Consider the following 7,418-nt stretch of genomic DNA (forward strand, 5'->3'; position numbering starts at 1 on the left):
GTTTCTGATATGACAGTCTTTTACTTGCCCCATCTACAACAACTAGCATGCTCTGTGTGTGCTTTTAGGAATGCAGGAAAATCTTTTTCAACAGGGCAAGTGGGCAGGTTGACAGGAAGATGTTCGAATGGCTCTCAGAAACCTTGTCTATTCACTGTTGGAGGTGTAAAAGCTTATGCACTTAGTGAGTAGACGCCATTCTGGTGTGTCCAAAAACGTTTTTACCTTGTATGCGGGCAGCTGGACTAGAATGTGAAGCTTCAAACAGCTCTCTGCCTTCTGCTCATACAGAGTACTTGCTCTGTGTCTGTGGCGGTATGGAGGTACCATTTAATTCACTCTCTGACAATCAATACTTTGGCTGTGAAGAGTGCTTGGCTTTGATTGATATGAGCTATCGGGAAAAGGCATGTGGATGTGGACTGGAAATGGGGCGAGACGGATGCTTTTGGAGTGCAGGGGCCCATCTGTCCACACTGATTTGCCCTAAATAACGTCTAACTACTAAATCTTAGAAGTCTTGGATTGGTAAAAATAGAGCAGAAAACCCTTTTTATCCTGGTCTGGAGTTAAATCTGTCATATGAAGCTTTTGTCATTCCCAACAGCTTTTTTCATCTGTTGCTTGCTTACATTCATGTCAGAGCTGTGGACTTGCGGTTGTGCATATGTTCTGATACACTGAACTGTCATGCTATTGGAGATAAAGCGATTGAGATTGGCATGCATTTTCTTTCCATTTATTCCATGTCCCTTTTCTACTGCTCGTGTATATTGTAACTTTTAGTAGTTACAATATATGTGAGTATAGCCACTTGACTCTTCGCTCAAAAAAAAAAATACATGAGGCCCATCTTTGGATGCTTTTTGGAAACTTAACCTTCACTCTCTGATCCAAAATTAGTTTTAACAAATTTTTAGGTAAATAAGATGGATGGATGGATGGATGGATGGATGGGTGGATGGAGCAAAGCAAGATATCCAAGCAAGATATTTCTTGAGTCACATTTAAGTGCACACCTTTTCAAAATAACCAGCAAATGTTAAGCTAATTTTATCACTTCTTAATCATTTTGAGATTTTGAGAGAATTTATACAGTATAAGAATTCCTGTGATATTCTGATTTTAGGGCAGTACGCCTGCATCAGTTATTTTCAATTGTGATTGGAGTCATTGGTTGCCAATTTTAAAAAATCCTTTTTAGTTATAGACAACAGGCATTCTGCATCTTTCTTTGGCAATCTAACATCAGTTATTATTACTATTTTTAGTTAGAGGTTAAAGTTCATTAGTTAGTCCCTTCTTTTGTGATCCATAGAAGCAAGTCCTGCAGTTTTGGAATGATATGGTTAGAAAAAAAATAAAATAAATAAATATTTTTTTTTTCTTCTTTTTTAATTCAAACCTTTGCTTCCAAGTCCAAGTCTATCCCCAATATTGCATTCTCCATTGAAAAATTAATCTTGTCTCAATCAGGAGAGAAATATGCACAGATCAAGCACCATTTAGAAGGGAAGACATTTTAAAACAGTTCTAAACAAATAAGTAGGTGGCTTTTGTAGTGAGAGGACAACAGGGAACAGGCTTTTTCACTGGTGAAACTGAATTATGGATTATGGACTCGTATTTTGGCCAGAAACATTTGTTTAAAGTTAAAATACCATAAAGATGGGTTTGTTTTCTTATAAATTTGCAGCTTTTTTGTTGACATTTAATTGATGGACTGGAGTCGTGTGGCTTGCTTGTGGATTATTGTGATGTTTTATATCAGCTGTTTGTACTCTCATTCTGATGGCACCCATTTACTGCAGAGGATCCGTGGTTGATCTAATGTTCTTTTTTTTTCTATCTCTTATTTATTTCAGTATCTATTTAAAGATTACTTAAGGACATACTGTACATAAGCAACATTTAATATATTCAATTTTAGCCTCAAATTACCTAAAATTCAGTCTTTTGCTCATTGCACGCGATGACCTTATGAGTTAGGACAGATTTGCAGTGCATAGTTACAGACAGGCCCTTTTACCTCGGGAGCTTTGGCCCCGTTGCACCCTCGTCTTGAGCTATAGCTCTGGTTTGCCAGTTTATGTGCTTATGTTGAGGAGATTCCTCATCAATTCAACTCTGTCTCATAAGCCTGCGAGTTGTTTTGGAGGCTCTCTAGCTCCCCTCTCATGTCATTTCCACTCTGGTATAATGGCTATAGTGGCACAGTTGGCACGCAGGAAGAGCGAGACTTGTGAGCTCAGTGGCTGGGGGAGATCCTCCCCGCGGTGGCTGTGAAGCAGCCTTTGATGTGGACGTAGCCAGCAGAGTGAGCTTCTTGGCCAGAGAGACAGCCTGGGTGGAGGTTGCCCTCTGATCTCTGTCACTTCAAAGCAGGTGTTCCTTCTTTCTCAGTTCCCCATCCTTTCATCCTTTTACTCCCTCTACCATTCCTCTCACTTACTGCCCGCTCTCTCTCATCGGTTCAGCCAAGATACCCACACAGTGGCGACAATGACTTCAGAACTGATGGACGTTTCTGAGACCTTTTTGTCAGACGTTCACATAACGCTCATCTGTCATTTCTCTCTCTGCCTCTCCCACACACACACACACACACACACACACACACACACACACACACACACACACACACACACACACACACACACACACACACACACACACACACACATTAAAAACCTCTTCCTCTCCTTTATGTTAGAATCATCATTTGACATTTATTTTGTTGCTGTTCTTGATATTATGGGAATTCAGACGAGATGTTTAGTCACACATATCTGGCTGTTTCTGAAACAATATTGCAAATCACAGTGTGGCAATAACAGTTATGAGAACACAAACATTTATGTGACATTAAAATAGTGTGCATTGTAAAGGGAATTGAACTGAATAGAAAAGTTTGTCATGGTGAAATGCATAAATATCTCACAAATGTCACCTTAAAAATACACCAACTTAAAGGTATAGGTCACCCAAAACTGATCTGCTATAACTATTTAAAAGACATATTTTTATGCGTATAATAGAAACAGTCCAAAAGCAGACTGAAATTCCCATTTAATGTTTAGGAATGTAAGAACTTCTTTGTTTGCATGTACACTACCATTTAAAAGATTTGTGATCAGAAATAATTTTTATTTTATTTTATTTTATTTTATTTTATTTTATTTTATTTTATTTTATTTTATTTTATTTTATTTTATTTTATTTTATTTTATTATTCAGCATTGATATATTAAATAAAATAAAATAAAAAAAATGTTTACATTATAAAAAGCACCCTTCTACTCATCAATAAATCCTAAAATGTTTTATGGTTTCCACAAAAATATTAAGTAGCACAACAACAACATAATAATAATCATCATCATCATCACTATATTCTTTATCAATGCAGCCTTGGTGAGCATAAAATATTTTTTTTTTTTCAAATGAACTGTGTAATGCATCAAATCACTGTTATTTTATTTTACTGTATGTATATGTGTGTGTGTGTATATATATATATATATATATATATATATATATATATATATATATATATATATATATATATATATATATATATATATATATATATATATTCATTCATGTATGCAGATTATTTTTTCTATAGAATGTCTATCTGCAATTGTTTTGTTGCATCCCACTTATAGTAAATACTGTTTACCTCATGTTCCCCTTTTATTGGCTTTATTTTCTTAATCTCTTCTTGTCACAATCCATTGTTCTGTTATTATGTTTTATTTATGTGTGTGTATGGATGAGAAGCCACTCCACATGGGTGGGGACGTTAAAGCAGGTAAAGAAGCAGATCAAAAGGCTGCAGTGCCCTTCACTCTTATTTTATTGGACTGTTCTGAGTCCTCCGTGTGTCAGCACTGGCCTCAGATCAGCCCTGCAGACCCAAATGGGACGAGACAGGTCATTTGAGATCAAACTTACTGTTCAAACCCTGGTGACGTGACCTGGAAGCCTTAGGCACAGTGAGTGAAATGAGTCTGAGGGAAAAGAAAGACAGATAGAAAGGTGGGTTTAAATGGAATGCTTTTAAAGATTTGGGGCATAAATCCAGGTAATTATGCAGACAGTGGGAAGTGCTTAGCGATGTTTTCAAGTAGAGCGACTGGCTGGTCTCGTACCAAGTTATGTAAAAGCTGATTCAGTTGCTTACAGAATCGTTCATATTCTATTGCACAGATGGACTGCAACTGCTGATGGGGACAAGTCACATATTTAAGGAATATCACACAAGCAAGAGTGCTGTTATACTGAATATTACAAAGTAAATATAAAAAATAAGTTTGTTTTATATCTCATTGACATTATTTAAAGCATTATCCTTATTTTATGCTCAGAACAATCTGCCAAATTATTAAAACACACACACACACACACACACACACACACACACACACACACACACACACACACACACACACACACACACACACACACACACACGTCTATGTTTGTTTATTTATTGTTTTTGAAAAAAATATCTTATGCTCAGAAAGGCTGATCATTTGATCAAACATACAGTTCAAACAATATTATTACAATTTAAAATAACTCTTTTCTATTTGATTATATTTTAAAATGTAATTCAGTCCTGTGATGGCAAAGTTTAATTTTCAGCTGACATTATTACAGTTTTCAGTGTTAATGATTGTTATTATTAACTATTGAAAACAGTTTTTGCTTCCTAATATGTTTGTGGGAACTTACACATTATTTTTTTATTTTACTTTTTTTTTTTTTTTTTTTTTTCATTTTGTAACATTTTATATGTCTTTATTGTCACTTTTGGTCAATTTAATGCATCCTTGCCAAATGAATATTAAGCAGCAAAAACCATTGATGATATATAATAATAAAGTTCCTTGTGCAAATCATCATATTAAGTGTAGTGTAGTGTAGCTTAGCTACCACACAAGATTAAAATGTAAGTTTGATGTTGGATAACAAGCACTGAATACTAACCCACATCTAGTGACAAGGAATAATGCCTCCCTAACTCTCATTTACTTAAAGGTTTCTTGTTTGTGCTCTGAATAAGGATAATTTCAGATGAAAGTGATGAGCTATGGCCTTTTATGGATTGCCTAGTTGGGTGATTAATGAACCACTTCACTTCCAAACTTAGGCTTGCTCTTAATTAAAACTTAAGTCTGACCACAAATCATATTTCACATCACCCAAACCTCAGGACAAATTTATAATAAATTGTACAGTTTGTATTGAAACCAGTTAATATTTTAACTGGTTGGAGAGATGATGCCGGGGAAGAAGCAGTTTGCCAGTACATCCACCAATTTATGTGTGTGTATATATATATACATGTGCGTGCGTGCGTGTGAAAATGCAACACAAATCTTCTTGTATCTTTTTGTACTCGGGTCAGATATCAGGATTGTGTCATTGATGTTGACATGCTTTGTGACCTTTGACCTTTTTTCTGTTATCCTTTTAGAGATCTCCATTTCAACTGTGCTGTGATCTCTCCTCAACTTCCCAGCAAAATAAGAGTCTCTACGTAGAGGTCCACCTGCGCTCACTCCCTTTCTTCTTATCTCTGTCTATACTTCTGTCAGATTGTGTGTGTTTTTGTGTATGCATGTATGGAAATGTGGGTGTGTGTGAATGTTCATTAAAAGAGTCTATTTTTAATCAGTGCTTTGTACTGTAATGTGCAATTAATTGCTCCTTACCTCTTCAAAGTGGACTCGAATCAAAGAATAAAATCCAAATAGACTAAATGTTGTTGTAGGCTTTTATGCCGACTTTACTATATCATTTCCGTCATTTATCGCTGATTCTTGAGTACAGAGACAAAACTGGCTGTGGATTTGCTTGCCTGTAATTCAGTTTGGATATTATACAATATATTGTTTCTTTGCAAGTTGTATGACCGAGCTAACATATCAAGGTTGTGAAAATATATATATATATATAAGCACAATAAACTACATGGCACATTTATGTGAAGATCATCTATTTATTTCCAAGTCCAAATGTTGATTTTTTTTTATGTGTTTTGTCCCATGTCTCAAGAATCAGTCTTATGTTAGTTCTCATATCAGCTCATATTGATCTTTTGCTACTTACACTGTTCAAAATGTGTATATTTATTTATTTTAGGGTGACACTCTTTTTAGGAACATTCTTTATAAGGCAATTTATTTGTTATAAAGAAACATAACCGGTGTATATTTCTCTTTAAATATTGTAACCTGCTCTCTGTGTTTACCAAAAACTGGTATTATTAACTGACATTTGAATGCAGCAGGTTATACCTATATATAATGATTATACCATTATAGAACACCTGTTGAGAGAGAAAACAGAGTTATTGTTATAATTTGCATAACTATGAAATCATAATTAGCTTTTTTTTTTTTTTTTTTTTTTTTTTTTAATGAAATAATATTTCAAAGGTTCCGTATCATCTTGTATTGCACTGCTCTTAATATCCATTATTTAAGCTGATTTTTAATTGATTTTATTTGCTGGCTTTTATTAAAGAGTACGATGTAAAAAAAAAAAACTAGTCTCTCCATTTGTTTCATTGTCTCATTCACACACACTCTCAAAGCTCATAAAACAGCAGATTGTGATGGAAAGAGAACTGACATACAAATAATAGAAATAATAGGTTTGTACTGGCTCAGTCATTCACCTGCTAATCAATATGAGACAGGAACTTCACGGCTCACTATTCATTCAGAGACAGCAACAAGCTCACTACGCTTTCCCAGCAGAGTGATTATATTAACTGTCGGATGATCTCTGTAGTGAGTTGAGAAAGTCAACGTAGAATTTGAATGGAGTAAAGTTAAAGCTTTTTCTGTCATAGCAGTATTGGCTGGTATATCAGCGAATGTTAATGCTTAGCTGCTGTGTTTTTGGATTGCTGGTTAAAGGAATGCTATCGTAAATACACAAATAGGACTGCTCTGCTTTTATTCAAGGATTAAACTCCTCTTTTATATAATATTAATTAATCACTATGGGAACCAGGTAAGTGTGAGGTCAGTAGGTTTAATGAATATATTTTAATAAAAAAAAATGTAAGAAGTATATAACTTTATATACTATGTTGACAAAAATCAAGTTTCAGCATGCATTACTCTGTCCTTATGGAAGCTTGTTTCCATGACAGGATTAAAAATAAATAGATAATGGTAATCGTGACTTTTTGTTTTTTCAGAATTCAAACTTTTTTTTCTTGCAATTATGAGAATTCAGAGAAATAGAATATTGTATAGAGAAAACAGAGAAAAAAAGTATTAATTTAAACAAATAAATCTTACTGATCCCAAACTTTTGAACAGTAGTGTATGTGTATCCAAATTTTAAAAATTAGAAAACATTTTGTGATTTTAAATGTCCATATTTATCTTCTC

At 34.4% G+C, this 7,418-nt stretch overlaps 1 protein-coding gene across 2 annotated transcripts in view; it reads left to right on the forward strand.

The window, feature by feature from the left end:
- The window catches only part of LOC109105971 (t-SNARE domain-containing protein 1-like), a 118,999-nt gene extending 113,048 nt beyond the window's left edge, over positions 1 to 5,951 (forward strand). For both annotated transcript variants that reach the window (XM_042741468.1, XM_042741469.1), the window contains exon 12: positions 5,486 to 5,951. The gene's annotated coding sequence lies outside the window, so the exon portion shown is untranslated. The remainder of the gene's footprint in view (positions 1 to 5,485) is intronic.
- Positions 5,952 to 7,418: the final 1,467 nt, after the last annotated feature.

Source organism: Cyprinus carpio, chromosome B16, assembly GCF_018340385.1.
Source record: "Cyprinus carpio isolate SPL01 chromosome B16, ASM1834038v1, whole genome shotgun sequence".
Lineage (NCBI taxonomy): Eukaryota > Metazoa > Chordata > Actinopteri > Cypriniformes > Cyprinidae > Cyprinus > Cyprinus carpio.